The sequence below is a fragment of the Eptatretus burgeri genome, chromosome 24, assembly GCF_056783735.1.
Source record: "Eptatretus burgeri isolate ZD-2024b chromosome 24, Ebu_testis_v1, whole genome shotgun sequence".
NCBI classification, from domain to species: Eukaryota; Metazoa; Chordata; class Myxini; order Myxiniformes; family Myxinidae; genus Eptatretus; species Eptatretus burgeri.
In genome coordinates, this window is record NC_140984.1 from 766,930 (window position 1) to 781,685 (window position 14,756).

At 44.7% G+C, this 14,756-nt stretch overlaps 2 long non-coding RNA genes across 4 annotated transcripts in view; one reads left to right on the top strand and one right to left on the bottom strand.

The window, feature by feature from the left end:
• Positions 1-2,048: 2,048 nt before the first annotated feature.
• The window catches only part of LOC147007843 (uncharacterized), a 31,817-nt gene continuing 19,109 nt past the window's right edge, over positions 2,049-14,756 (bottom strand). For 2 of the 3 annotated variants that reach the window (XR_015053853.1, XR_015053851.1), the window contains exon 4: positions 2,049-2,117. This is a non-coding gene — a long non-coding RNA (uncharacterized LOC147007843). Of the gene's footprint in view, positions 2,118-7,676; positions 8,011-14,756 lie in introns of those variants that run through there. The other variant, XR_015053852.1, reaches the window with a different exon arrangement.
• Positions 6,266-13,121, top strand: LOC147007844 (uncharacterized). Its single transcript, XR_015053868.1, has 4 exons — positions 6,266-6,301; positions 6,776-6,882; positions 12,230-12,316; positions 13,092-13,121. It is a non-coding gene; the product is annotated as an uncharacterized LOC147007844 (long non-coding RNA).

A 14,756-nucleotide genomic window follows, 5' to 3' on the forward strand; every position in this document is an offset into this window, starting at 1 on the left:
TGATTTCTAAGCAGATGGCAGATGGCCTTGAGCAAATGAGAGGGTGAATAGAACAGAGAGAGGGTGAGCAAGAGCAGAGGAGCAGGCTTTGAGGACACGTGGGCTGATGCCGTCTGGACCGGTTACAGAATCTGAGTCGAGGTTTGACAGCAAGCTCTCCACCTTGTCAGGAGAAAAGGACACGGAGTCCAGGGACAGTTGTGTGCGACTGGGTAAGGTGGGTAGAGAAAGTGATGGGTTTTGGACACAAAATTTAGCTGCAAACACCGAGTTTAGGCATTCAGCTTTTTCACTGCGGTATCAGCAGTGGTGCCATTTGAAGTAAGGGAGGGGATGGAGGGGGAACATACACCAGAAACAGATTTGCTTAGACGCCACCAGGATTTTGAGGAGGGAGAGAGGTTTGAGAGTTCAGACTTGAGATGAGAAAGATGTTGTTTTCTGGCTCTCCTGAGGGTAGATACACACTTGTTCCAAGCTTTGTGGAAGGAACTGAGATTGCCCTCAGTTGGGTTTGCTTTCCATGAGGCAAAGGCAAGTTGTTTCAGGACAACTGCCTCGCCACAAGCTTCAGTAAACCAAGGGCGGGAGGAAGGGTAAGACAACTGAAGACGAGAGGGGATAAATCTGTGCATGAGGGAGAGCAAGTTTCTTTGAAATAATTCCCAGGAAGAGTTGATGTTGGAGAAAGTAGAGATAGGAGACCTGTCTATAAGTTTGATGGCTGCTTGGAGACCCTGCCAGTTGGCTTGAGTGAAATGCCAGACTCGACGGCGGTGAGGTGGTTCTCTGATTATAGCCAGAGAGATGTCCACTTTGACAAGGACGTGGTCAGAAGAACCGATTGGCGCGGAGGAAGAGGAGCAGATCAAGAGGTAGTCCTCAAGCCTCAAGGATAGGCCTCAAGCACCCAGTAAGACAAGTTCGACGAAATCTCACAAAATAGCACGATTTTTGAAACAAAACCGAACTCGGAACACACAGTTACATGAAGGTGAGAAAATAAACAGTTAAAACGGGACAGATAACGACCAGAAAGTTAACTTTGAGATCGTCAGTAGGGTTGGATCTATCGACCTGTCAACGCTCCAAACCCAGAACCGGAAGTCAAAGAAAAAAGATTATGTCGAGACTGTCCCGCTTCGGAACAACGTGGAACAAGGCACTCATCCAAATCTCTCGATGTTGAAGATTCGCCTAATCAAAATTATCAGATCCGGATCCGGATTGGAATCTGCACCAAAATCGAATCAACTCTTTCTTGTAGCACACACATCGTGTCCACCAAGTTTCGTCTGAATCCGTCCACAATTTTTTGAGATATCGTGTGATATATCGGTTTAGGCCAATGTCTCGATGGTAAATATTCGCCGAAACAAAATTATCAGATCCGGATCCGGATTCAAATATGCACCAAAATCGAATCAGTTCTTCGGTGTCGCACACCCATCTTGTCCACCAAGTTTCGTCCGAATCCGTCCACCACTTTTTGAGATATCGTGCCATATATCGGTTTCGGCCAATCTCTCGATGGTGAAGGAACCGACCGATCACCATCGCCCACGAACCGACCAATCACAATCGCCCACGAACCGACCAATCACAATCGCCCACGAACCGACCAATCACAATCGCCCACAAACCTACCAATCACAATCGCTCACGAACCGACCAATCACAATCGCCCACAAACCGACCAATCACAATCGCCCACGAACCGACCAATCACAATCCTCCACGAACCGACCGATCACAATCCCCTCGAAGGGGGGAACGGAGATGCAGCAAAGTGGGACACGGACACGGAATTGGGAGGAAGCAGTACACAATAATTGATTGATGAATTGCGTAATTAAAAAAATAAATAGTAATTGTAAAAACTTCGCAATTAAAATAAATAAATATTAATTCTTAATTGATTGGTTAATAGCACACCGAAACCACTACTGTTTCATCCGAATGTGAAACTTTTTGAAAAACAATTAATCAATTAATCCCAAAAATTAAATAATTCATAAATTAATTGATTAATGAAGAAATCAAAACCCACCTTTTTATAGCCAAACAACTTGATCACCGTCATCACCAAATATCAAGCTTCCGAGCTGAAAAGGTGCCTGAGATATTACCCAGACCAGGAAGAAAATAAATAATTAATAAATAAAAATTAAGTAATTAATCAATTCATTGACTCATCATTAAATATATATATATATATTATCATTTTTTCCAAAGCACTTGTTCTCTCGTGATCTCAAAGGAAGGCTGAGATATCGCCCGGACAAACAAACAAGAAGGCGTCAGGCGGTCAGGCCTGACAGGTGTGACGAAAATCATGCAAATGACGTCACTGTCACCTCGACCTTTGACATATATAGTCAGAAAACATTGACAGCCTCACTTTTGTCCTTCAGAATCCTCTGGTAAAGTTTTACGTCCCTACATACGCACATACAAACGAGACAGACAACAAGAAAGATGTCGCACACAGCGCGCGACACTTTTAAAATCCATCAAATTTGACCCTAAACATAATTGGTGGTTGAATTGAATGACCAAATATGGAAGTGCTCTTCAAATCCCAAGTCAATGAGATGAAAACCGATATTTTTTTTAATAAATACGGACGATGTCCACTTTTTCTGGCTTACGTTGACCTTTTGGCCGATGTTGACCTCAAGAAACACTTGCTCGTTGAATGTCAATGACCCGACGTACGAATCCTGTTCAAATTTCAAGTCGAATGGGATGAAAAGTGACAATTTTAGAAGTTCTGACAACAACACTTCCTGATGCTCAGAGATGACACCTGTGGGAGAGACTGATGACAGGGAGCACGTGTGTGTGATTACCTATACAGGTGAAGGGAACCCAATCAACATGGCTGTGACTGTCTCGATAAAACCTCGACGTCAAACTTTTTACAAACCACAACAACAATGTGTTTACGAAGCACAACAACATCATGGACATCCCCCAAATTATGTGTTTATGATCACTCGGCTTGTTCAACGCTGGTTTGTACCGACCAGGTGGAAGCAAGTCCCATTTACTAAAAAAAAAAAAACTTAATCCTATTATGTGTGCGGGTCGGTCATGTGGGCACAAGAACTGGTAACTGTGACGTCACAATCGAGTGTAATTGTGCGAAACGCTCTGTTCGACGTGTACCTCCTGGCGGTGTCGATTCGGACTTTATTGACTTGAAGATGAATCTGTTTGCGCCAGAAACACAACGAAGGTTCGTCACGTGGTTTCGTTTTCACAACATCAAATGAACTTTGATCATTTCACATGAACTTTGATCATTTAAACCTGATTTATCCACCTTGCCTGTGAAACACCGCCATGGCAGTTTACAGCCGCCTCGGGATTCGAACCCAGGCTGGACAGCGAAGAGGCGAGTGTGCTTATCCGGCTGGTACTCTCTGGGATTCCATGTACATTGTGGCAGGTAACCATACAGGTATCATCAAAGGTCACCTGAACACCTGGGTGACCCCCGGCTCCCCCCCCCCATCCCGCTCGTTTGTCCCGACGACCTGGTACAGGTTCCATTGATCCAGACAAAAGAAAGACAAACAAATGGACACGTGATCAGATGTTCCCGCGACCCGCCATTTCTGAAGATGACATTTTCAGCCTTTAGTTGTTCACGATGAAGAAGAACAGATTGATTTGAAGTTTAATCGAAGAATCCATTTTGTGAATATTTTACAAGTTCACACAAGGGGTGGATTCACCTTGAGGTGTGCACGCTCACCTTGAGGTGTGCACGCTCACCTCTGGGCCGTCTAGCCCGGGTTAGAATCCCGACCCACCGGTAAACAAGGTCTAAAGTGTTGAAGGGATCTGAAGGGGTCGGTCTTACTGGTCTGAAGAAGAGTGTTGTTTTCCAGGAAAATAAAGATGAACGAGTCTCCTGGTTCACAAGACTTTGATGTGAACCGGTCACCACCACATTCTGCACCACCAAAGAAAAGGAAAACTACTCTTTGGGAACGTCTAAAGTAAATATTTTTTTTATTTTCTCCCTCCGCACTTTTTAAAAACTTCTTTTTGGAAATATCAAGTTGAGAAAATGTACAAGAAATTGACTTTTCAATCTTTTTCATCTTAGGTCCTTGTTCAGGAGAAAAAACAATGGGAAGTGTTGTGATGACGTTTCACATCCCGTGTAAGTATGATAAAATCTTGGCCATCAAAAGCCAATCGAGTTGTTGAATTGTCCTTGGACAGCAAGGCGTCTGTTGCAGTGAGTGGCCTTCTGGGAGTTATTTAATTTCTTCCAGACAATGGGGGCTCCGCTTCTCAGTCGCCGGCAGCAAGGCGTCCTTCTCTACAGAAGCCGGGTAGTTCCATTTAAACATTGGAGATACCTGTCTTGGTTGTATGTATTTCGGTGAGATAAAAGCACAGAAGATTTAGAAAGATGCAATTCTACTTTAACTGGAATATTCATCTATATCACTATGGAGGTCAAAAGACTGTCGGGGAAGGGGAGAATTTCCTGACAGTCATTTGACTCCAGTGCAAAAGTAAGACAAAATTTAATACTGTTCAATTTTAAAAAGTACCAACAACAAGAAGTGAATATAATTGAGAATAAATTAATATAATTATTTTTTTTTTCTTCCACACAACCAACACACACACACACAAACACGTGGAAGCCATTTCCTCCACGCGTCTGCTCTTCGTGGACACCAACGTTATTTAAATTAATCAGTTGATTGTTCTCTGCTCTGTCCGACCGACCGATCATCCGTCCATGTATGTTTGTGTGCGTGATCTTTTCAAAAACCGTTCAACATTCAGCTCTCATATTGCAGATATCTATTCGTCGTGACGTCATCTCAACCTGATTAAATCACGGCTGTGATTGGCTAAATTATGTAACCATGGCAACCTACTCAGTAACTTAGTTTGTGTGCGTGATATTAAAAAAAAAATTGTTCAAGATTTAACTTTCAGATGACACAGATGTTTTCTTCGTGCCACCCAAAAGGAGGGGGCCCTCGAGTATCAGCTCCCTGTTTTTGTTGTGTGCGGTGTTTGGTGGTGGCGGCATTGTTGTGTCAGTTGTTGAAATACAGAATGTGTATGATATCCGGTTTGGCATATTTGTCGCAATTTGTGGATTTAAATGCTGTTGTTTTCCAGGAAAGCAAAGACGAACGAGTCTCCTGGTTCACAAGACTTTGATGTGAAGCAGTCACCACCACATTCTCCACCACCAAAGAAAAAGAAAACTACTCTTTGTGAACGTCTAAAGTAAATATATTTTATTTTCTCCCTCTACACTTTTTGAAAAAACTTATTTTTGGAAATGTACAAGAAATTGACTTTTCAATCTTTTTCATCTTAGGTCCTTGTTCAGGAGAAAAAAGAAAGGGAAGTGTTGCGATGACGTTTCGCATACGACGTAAGTAAGAGAAAATCTCCCTTCGGGATGTCGTGGCATGGATTGTGATCGGAATAGAAATCGTTATTCCTTCAAAGGAATTGAAGTTAAACTTGTCGTATTTCACGTCATCTTCCATCTTCCTGGAACTCAGCTCACATCATCTTTGCCAGCCGATCTCGCTCATTGGAAATGACGCGAGACAAAATCTCTCTCGCTTCGCCACAAAGTTGCGCCGCATGCTTTGGTTTGAACCTCTGCTTAAAATTAATGGAATTAAACATTTTCTTACGCAGATTTTAACATCATTGTCATCCGTCGTATCGAGTTGTTGAAACTTTCTTTGTTATGGCAGGAATTTATCATTTGTTCAGGGAGCCTGCGATAGCTCGCTCACTCATCGCGAAGGACACCGTGGGGTCTTTAACGTCCACCGACTAATGTCAGCAGACTGTTTAATGGTAAATCGAGGGACGGCACACACACTGATGACTCGCCCTGCCTGTCAAACACCGCGATGACAGTTTATATCTGGGTCGGGACTGATCGGAGGCGAGTGTGGAAGCTTGGGACACCAAAGGGAAGGGAAAGTGAGGTGTTGGTGATGTTCACACCCACTTCACCACGTGACATGTCTTCGCTTCGTTATAAACTGTGTGTGAAGATACTCTTCGAAGGGTCGCACTCCAGGAGTGTTGTTTGCTGTCTGAATGTTTGAAAACACATCGAGAACCGATGCAGTCTGATTCTCACCGACCCGACTACATTTTTATTCTGACATTGTTTCTGATTTTTAACTTTTTTAACTCCAGCTTTAAAAAAAAAATGTTTCTAATTTTTGCAGGAATCCTGAGCCTCCAATGACAAAACAACCTCTTGAGGAAGAGCTGCAAGCTGGTGAGTTTTGAAAATGAATCTTTTCTTAAAATGGATTCGTTATATCTGTTCGTTTGGGTGTTTCAGCACTTGTTGGAGGAAATACCTGAAAATGGTTGTTGTTTTATTTATTTTTCACTGTGATGGTGGTGGCTGCTTGTTCCTCATGACAATGACACGAACGACTTTTGTCTCACTGCAGCAACTATTCCCGTGAGTGCAAAACATATTGTTTTAATCCTCCATTAATGCCATAGCAGTGTTAGAACAACGTTTTACCCCTCTCTGTTCATCCATCCGTCCATCCCGCACTCCTCGGCCTCCAAGGCACCACCAACCTCTGTTTCCCAGCGTGCACACACACACACACACACACACACACACACACACACACACACACACACACACACACACCTCAACACGGTGGTATTCTGTCCATTGATATTTTTCTGTTACGATATCTATTTTATCTTGATTTTTTCTTCATCTTTCCAGGTTTGCTTCACAGTAAAAGAAAGGATGATGAGAGTGACAGCCGTGTCGATGTTGAGGGTGATGACATCAAGATGAAGAAGGATGAGAAATTTGAGAAGCATCAAGTGGTAAGCAAGATATTGGATTCCCGACGTTGGGGTGAAAAGTAACAAACGAGTCCACTGAAATCGATGCCACGATTTCTCAAATCACAGATTCAATCACAAATTTGTCATCTTATTGAAGATATTGTTGCGGTTGTGGGGGTAGATGGAGGAATTTATTTGGGAATTTAGCGTTGAGTAGAGTAGTTTGGTCCGTGGACGTGTAGGAGGCATCTCGATGGAATTAAGTAGGGAAATTGTGAGCTTAAGTGTTACTTGTCACCACACGTGAAATTGGTGCTCTGTTAATTAGCTCGGGTTTCAGAATAAGCTTGCTCATTATGTTATTGCCCTCTGTGATTTTTCCTTATGTTTTCATGTTTCATTTATTAATTAAATTCATTAAATTATATAATTTATTTTTATTATTTATAATTTAAATTTTATTATTTAAATCCTTTTCATGAAATATGTTCATTTTAATCAACTGTATCTGTGGTGTGGTTCGAGTATAACCCCTCCTTGTGCTGTCCTGGTGCGGCGCCCCCTGCGCTGTGCTCCTCTGCCCTCCGCCATTGCACCATGCCCTTCCAGCACGTGTGATAATCTCCAAGGATCGACGTGTTCCCCTCCTTTTCATTCGGAACCGCTCGGCCGTCCGGGGGATGGCAGTGTTAACCGCCCATCATCACAGATCGGGTCGGGGGATTCACCTTGGCTGCCACCCCCACAACAATATGTCCCCATATTATTTAATATATTATACTGTAGTTATTATTGACTGATGGAGAAGAAATTCTGAGGTCATCCTGTACACTTGAGTCATTTATTCAACATACAAACAACATTAACAAATACAAACAAATAAATACATATGCGCATATGGAGGATCTGAACAAATAAAACAGTCTCCCTCTGGATCTCATGAAATACATAGAGACTTTTAGTTCTTTGTCTTGTGTTCAGTGAGACACAGCTCTTTGTCGTTTTCAACGCTGGCGCCACAGTTTGTCAGGTCAATGTGTTTCCAGGTGGAAATCATTTTCAGCTTTTGTGCAGCAATCAGCCAATTTTCGAAGGATTGTAGCAAATATATTCAAGACCAGATGTGTAAAATCTCTCCCAGCAGAGAATGACGTCAAAACTGAAATCCTTTGGGAACATTGATGGATCACAAACAATTTATGGTGTGGAAGGGGAAAAGTTCAATCCGCTTCTCAACAGACGAGGGAATTATATATAATATAAAGCAATCAGAGTTCAGTGAATACATCTGGACATTTTCCTGATACTAACATTCCAGTTTTGTTGAAATAACATTCTTCTATCAAGCTGGCTGGTACCTTGTAGCTATCATTTCATAAAATCACTTAGTAAGTAAAATATATGTATAAACAATTATTTATATTTATGTAAATTATAGATTATAATATATAATTATATTATACATTTATACAAATTATAGATTTTAATTATAGATTATAATCGGCAATTCTTTTGTACTGAATTCAAGCTTATTTGAAAGGTCGACCTGCTGATCATATCTTTACCAGACAGGTCGATCATCTTTCAATATAGAGGAAAGCTATGATAATGTTAATTAAAATTAAAAATGGATACATGTTCAGGTCAGGTCAGGTAAGGGAGCATGTGCCAGAACAGCGCGTCGCTGCGTCCACTTTCCGCCGGTACTCCAGGGGCCTCCGTCTGGCCATCCCCCAGGCAGATGCCAGGCCCATCCCCATCTCCTTGAGATGATGGTCAACCTGCTGCAACCATGAGGCACGTGGTCGGCCCACTGGCCTCCTCCACTCATGAGACTCCCTCGCTGAGAAAATCTGGTGAGCAGGATCAGCGTCAGGAAAACGAGCCACATGTCCATACAGCCGCAACTGACGCTCACGGACTATGCAGGTAACAAATCTCATCCGAGTCTCTCTCAGCAACCGCTCGTTGGACACAAAATCCGACCAGCGATAGCCAAGGATTCTCCGAAGACACCTGGTACCAAAGGAATTAAGTCTCCGTCTCAGATCCTTGGTCAGAGTCCAAGTCTCGCACCCATAGAGCAAGACTGGAAGTACCAAGGACCTGAAGACTCGGACTTTCGTCCTCCCGCACAGGTACCGGCAGCACCACACCCCATGATCCAGTGAATCCATGACTCCCCAGGCCCGACCCAGACGTCTATTGACCTCTGACTCGCAGCCAGCAGAGACATGAATATCACTGCCAAGGTAAGTCAATCTCTCCACGACCTCAACATCCTCACCACAAACAGACACAGACAGGACAGCAGCATCCAAGATGTCACCGAAAGCCTGGATCTTCGTTTTGACCCAAGAAACCCGTAATCCCAGCGGCTCCGACTCCTCATTCAGCACCTCGAGGGCCCCCAAGAGGATATCTAAAGTCTCCGCAAAGATGACTGCATCATCTGCAAAATCAAGGTCCGAGATCTTGACATTGCCAAACGATGCACCGCAACTTGATCTCTCCGACATCCTCCCTAAAATCCAGTCCATACAAGTGCTGAAAAGTGTGGGGGCAAGTACACATCCCTGACGAACTCCAGTAACAACTGGAAATAAGTCAGAGGTGGTACCACCACACTTCACAGCACTCTCAGAACCAGAGTAGAGTTCAGACATCAGATCGATCAGTTTCGGTGGCACCCCACGAAGACCAAGAATCCTCCAGAGGACATCCCGATTCACTGAATCGAACGCTTTACAGAGATCAACATAGGCTGCAAGCAGCCCCTGCCGAAACTCTCGTCTGCGTTCGGTGAGGACACGAAGTGCAAGGATACGGTCAATCGTTGACCTCTTTGGTGTAAAGCCTGACTGCTCTGGACGCTGGTGCTCAAGCAGATGGTGGCGAACCCTATCAAGAATTATCCGAGAAAAGACCTTGCCCGGCACTGAGAGCAGCGTCACCCCTCGGTAGTTGTTGCAGTCTTGGCGATCACCCTTCCCTTTCCAGAGAGGGACAACAAGGCCCCTCTTCCAGTCAGTTGGGATGATGCCTGTGTTCCAGGTCGAGCACAAAACTGCATGCAACGACGCGAGTGCAGCATTTCCACCAGCCTTGAGAAGTTCAGCATGATGCCACAGATCCCTGGAGCTTTGCCCCGTTTCAACTGGTTCACCGCAGCCCGTGTTTCCACAAGCGAAGGTGGACCACAGTTGATTCGAGGGTCAGCAACAGGGATTGTAACACCATTGACGTCCAACTCGACAGCTGGGGGATCAGCCTGGTACAACCGCTCAAAGTAACCGGCCCAGCGGGCCTTCACTTCAGACTCCTCTGTCAAGAGCCTACCACTCTCTGCTCGAACTGCAGTGCTTGGATGGGCTTGGATGAACGTAATGCGCGAATTCCCCTGTAAGCAGGACGAGAATCACCTGTCCACAGGTGATGCTCTACCCCCTCACAGATTCCTCGGACATAGGCCTCCTTGTCCACCCTCAGTGCACGTACAGTTTTACGCCTCAGCTCCCTGAACAGCTCAGCTCTGCCATTCAGCCTGGCTCTGCGACTCTGGTCAATGGTATCCAGTGTCCCTTGAGAGACAAAATTCTTCTTTGCCCTGCGGTGAGCTCCAAGGCATCCACCAGCAACATCAAGGACGGTGGTCTTGAAGGTGCTCCACAACTCTTCAGGACCCCCCAAAGCACTCAGACCCCCCAAGTGTCCACTCAGCCTGTTCGCAAACTCTCTCATCTCTCTCATCCCTGAGCTTGGCAACATCCAGCCGAGGCTGGGATGGTACCATTCTCCAGGATTTAAGGTGCAGCTTTAGAGTTGCTACAACAAGCCTGTGGTCAGTATTGAGGAACTGAGCACTCCAGTAGACCCTGCAGTTCTGGATCATCCTCCAACGACCGTCAATGAGGACATGGTCAATCTCCTTTGCCACACCGCCAGCGTTGGAATACCAAGTCCAGCGATGAGCTTGTGGGCGCTGAAACCATGAACCAGCCACCCTAAGTCCATGACTTCTTGCAAAGTCAAGGAACTTAGTGCTATTCTGGTTCATAGTTCCTGACCCATGGGGACCAACACACACCTCATAACCATCCCTATCAGTTCCAGTCGTTGCATTGAAATCCCCCAAGACTAGAAGTGTATCTCGTCTGGGGAACTGATCAACCACAGACTCGAGTGTGGCGTAGAATGCATCCTTCACGGTAAGATCACTCGCCTCAGTCGGAGCATAAACAGAGACCAGGGAAATGACACCTAAGGAGTGACGAATCCTTAATCTCATAATTCGCTCGTTGACCGGTGTTACCTCAATTATCATTGGGGTCAGCTTATTGGACACAGCTACAGCAACTCCTTGGGTATGGTAACCATCAGAGCGACCAGACCAATAGTAGGTGTAACCACCCACCATTATCTCGCCGCAATCCGGTCTCCGAACCTCAGAGAGAGCTGCAATCCCGATGTCCAAACGCTTGAGCTCAGATGGTAACAGACACAGGTGATCATCCTCTCTTAGGGATAGGACATTCCAGGCACCCACCCGAAGGGACCGCCTCAGGTTAACCCAAGGAGACCGCCGTCTGGTGGACGACACCTCAGCACCACTCCGACACACTCTCCCGCAATCTGACCCAGGGATGTTACCCCGTGGTTTCCCTCCTATCAACGATTGGGGGTCCCGAAGGCTTTGCCCCAATCCCATCATCCGGTGAGCTGCCCTGCGAAGGGAAGCTGCACAGGAGGTACTCCCACGGAGTGGGTTTTCAGATTTTTTTGCGTTTTTGCGTTTTGCGGAATGAAGGGTTTTACGGTGGCCGGAGTGCAAATCCTGCCACCAACCTCCTAATAAGAAGTAACCCAACTGCAGGAGGACGTCCGCAGACACAGTTGGGCACTAGATATGGATGGCCGTTGGCTCACAAGGAGCTCCTCCGCCCTTTGACAGGTTTTGTTTTTAATCCTGCTGGGTGTCCATATCCAAACACCCTCCTCACCAGAAAACCTGGTGGGGGAGACGGTTTAGTCGCCGACAACCCGACCATGGAACAGGTTAGTACAGGTTTACATGGTATCTGTAGCAGGTCACAGGACTAAACTAAAATACATGTTCGTCAAGCGCAAAGCATCGTACAATATTTGAGTACATTTTCCACTTCAAATTTAATACGTTGATTTCAACATCAAGTTTAGTTTAATTACATTTTATTATCGTTTTTATCACCCTCAAACCCATTATGTTAACTTCAGAGAAATTGCATCGACACTGACAATATGATTGTTCAGTTTATGTGAAATAATAATAATTTAACAATTAATCGCTGTATTATTTCTCTTACATTCCAAAAGCGTTGTTGTGGATCTCTGTTTGTGCCTTTGTCAGATCGGGAACTGGGAGGTCATCGATAAAATTGGAGAAGGAGGCCTTGGATTGGTTTACAAAGCAAAGAACATCAAATCTGCAGTGGAGGTACAAGCTTGTGGTGCACTTAATGTCTTCCTTTCACTTTACGGGAGCTGAAACAGCTCCTGGGAGAGCTCGCTGGAACACAGTGGAGGGACACTATGGAGGGACGCGTGGAATAAAGGGACAGGGAGATTCTCCTGCATCTGAATTCGTCAACTTTGATGTCGAGATGAAAGATGCTTTTTCTTTAGACTTACAGGCCTCGTGTCATGTCGTTCCTGCAGAAGATTCCATCATAGATGTCGGTCGAGCACCTACCTCCGCGAGGCTGAACGGTTTACGGTTTGGACACCAGTGATAGGCCGGATCTGGATTCAAACCTGGACCAAAATCGAATCGGCTTGTTCTTCTCACCAAACCAACTCATCCACCAAGTTTCGTCGTAACTCAATCACAACTTTTTGAGATGTTGTTTGATGCAGCGTTTTTGGCCCTATAATCTCAATTACAAGGAATTTCAAGGAAATTTTTGCACAGGAGGAGGCCATTCGGCCCATCATGCCTGCACGACACCAATAGCAGATTTAATAAATCCGTCAATGGTGAAGAATCACTGGATATCTCGTAAACCAGAAACGGATCGTCACCAAAATCGAACCAATTAGTCCCAGTCATGCACCCAACTTGTGCACCAAGTTTCATCAAAAAAAACGTCCACAACTCTTTGAAATATCCTGCTCACAGACAGATAAAACAAAGAAGTCAATCAGATGAAAATTGAGGATTTTGAAAATGTGACCGAAGTTGTTATGATATGACCTTTTGTTGTCTCTTTCAGGTTGCTTTGAAGAAGGCAAAATATTTGAAGGATTCCAATAAAGTAAGTTTGTGTGAATGTGGAGATAACTGTGTTTTAATTACTGAACTAATCGTTTAATTTGTCTCTGAACTGTCCTGATGTAAACCTTTGTCTGTGATGGGTCTTTGTCTTTTGGCCCCTGAGGCTGTGAAACCCTCTTTGTGAGTTACAGCTTTGTGGTTACAGCTCTGGGGTTCGTTCACCTTTATACTGGTTATAGAATGAATTTGTTTAATTTTATTTTCTTGTTTTTATTCTTTTTGCAGCTCTGGGATGAAGCTGTCAAAATTGTGGCACTTAATCATCCAAACATTGGTAAGTGTGGATTTCACTGAAACTTATCACGGTGTGAGTAAAACAACTTACAGATTGTGTGTTACTGTGACATGAACTTATCACTCATCACTCAACTACTAACTTATCATAAACTCAATCAAACCAGAGTTCAGGTTTGCAAAACACCCTTTTGGATCCGTCTCTTGAAAATGCGTCATGGGACGTCGGGGCCGCTGAAGCAGCTTTCTGAGAAAGGGCTACACTGGGAAGTTTGCCATTTCCTTCTGAGCAGTAGTTTGTAATTTGTAGTTTGTAATTTGCTCAGGATGCCGGCCGACTCTTTGAGAAGAAGACCGTGGGATCCTTAACATCCACTAACTTCTGTGGACAGACGGGACGGTGGTTTGACGTCCATCTGAGGGACGGCACACACACACACCGAACCACCCTGCCTGTGACACACGATGTTGATGACTTGCCATTGGAAGGGTCACACGGAATTTGCATGTTCATCATGTTGTTTCATGGTGTTTGACTTTGGGTGGGTTTCTTATGCCATCTTCACTTGTGCTCCGCTGTCTTGTTTCCCGACAGTGAAGTTGTTTGAAGTAATTGAAACTCCGAACTCTAAACAAGTGGTCCTCGTGATGGAATCTGTGGCTGGAGGTGAGGGTGCTGAAGTCATTCTGCTGAAATTCTACTGTTTGTGTCCATCAAGTTCACTTTTACTTGAGCACTAAAATAATTTAGTTATGGTAATTAGTAAAACGTAAGTTGTTGGGACTTTTTAGTGGCTCGACAAAAAGAGCAGAAAAGATAACATTGGCATCTTGTTACAATTTTGGGGGTCGATGGAAGAAATTAAGAGGGAATATAGCATTGTGTCGAGTTGCTTGGTCCGTGGACGTGTAGGACGCATTTTGATGTAAATAGGGAACCTGTAAGCTTAAGTGTTACGTGTCACCACACGAGGGGTGGTGCGGTGTTACTTAGACTGTTACTTACACTGGAGCTTTGAGCCTTGATGTGGAGTGTCGCTCACGGATTACCTGGCGTGCATTCGTCCCGCTATGAGAGAAGCACCTCGATTCCAGTTCCACAAGGATCAGGTCTGGGCCAAGCTGAGTGCAGGAATAGTTGAAAAGGAAGGTTTTTCTTTTGATGTTGTGTCCCCTTTAGCTGCATTTGAATCTCACCTGTTCACCACCACCTCTTATTTTCCCCCATCCAAAACCGCGATCTTTTCTACCCCCGTTAATCCACCCCAAACCCACCTCCTCCAAATCCCTTCATGAAAGTCCCTGTGGTGTCCATCTTGTATTCCCCGTGTTCCGCGCCCCATCCCTCTCCCTTCCACAGATCTCCTCC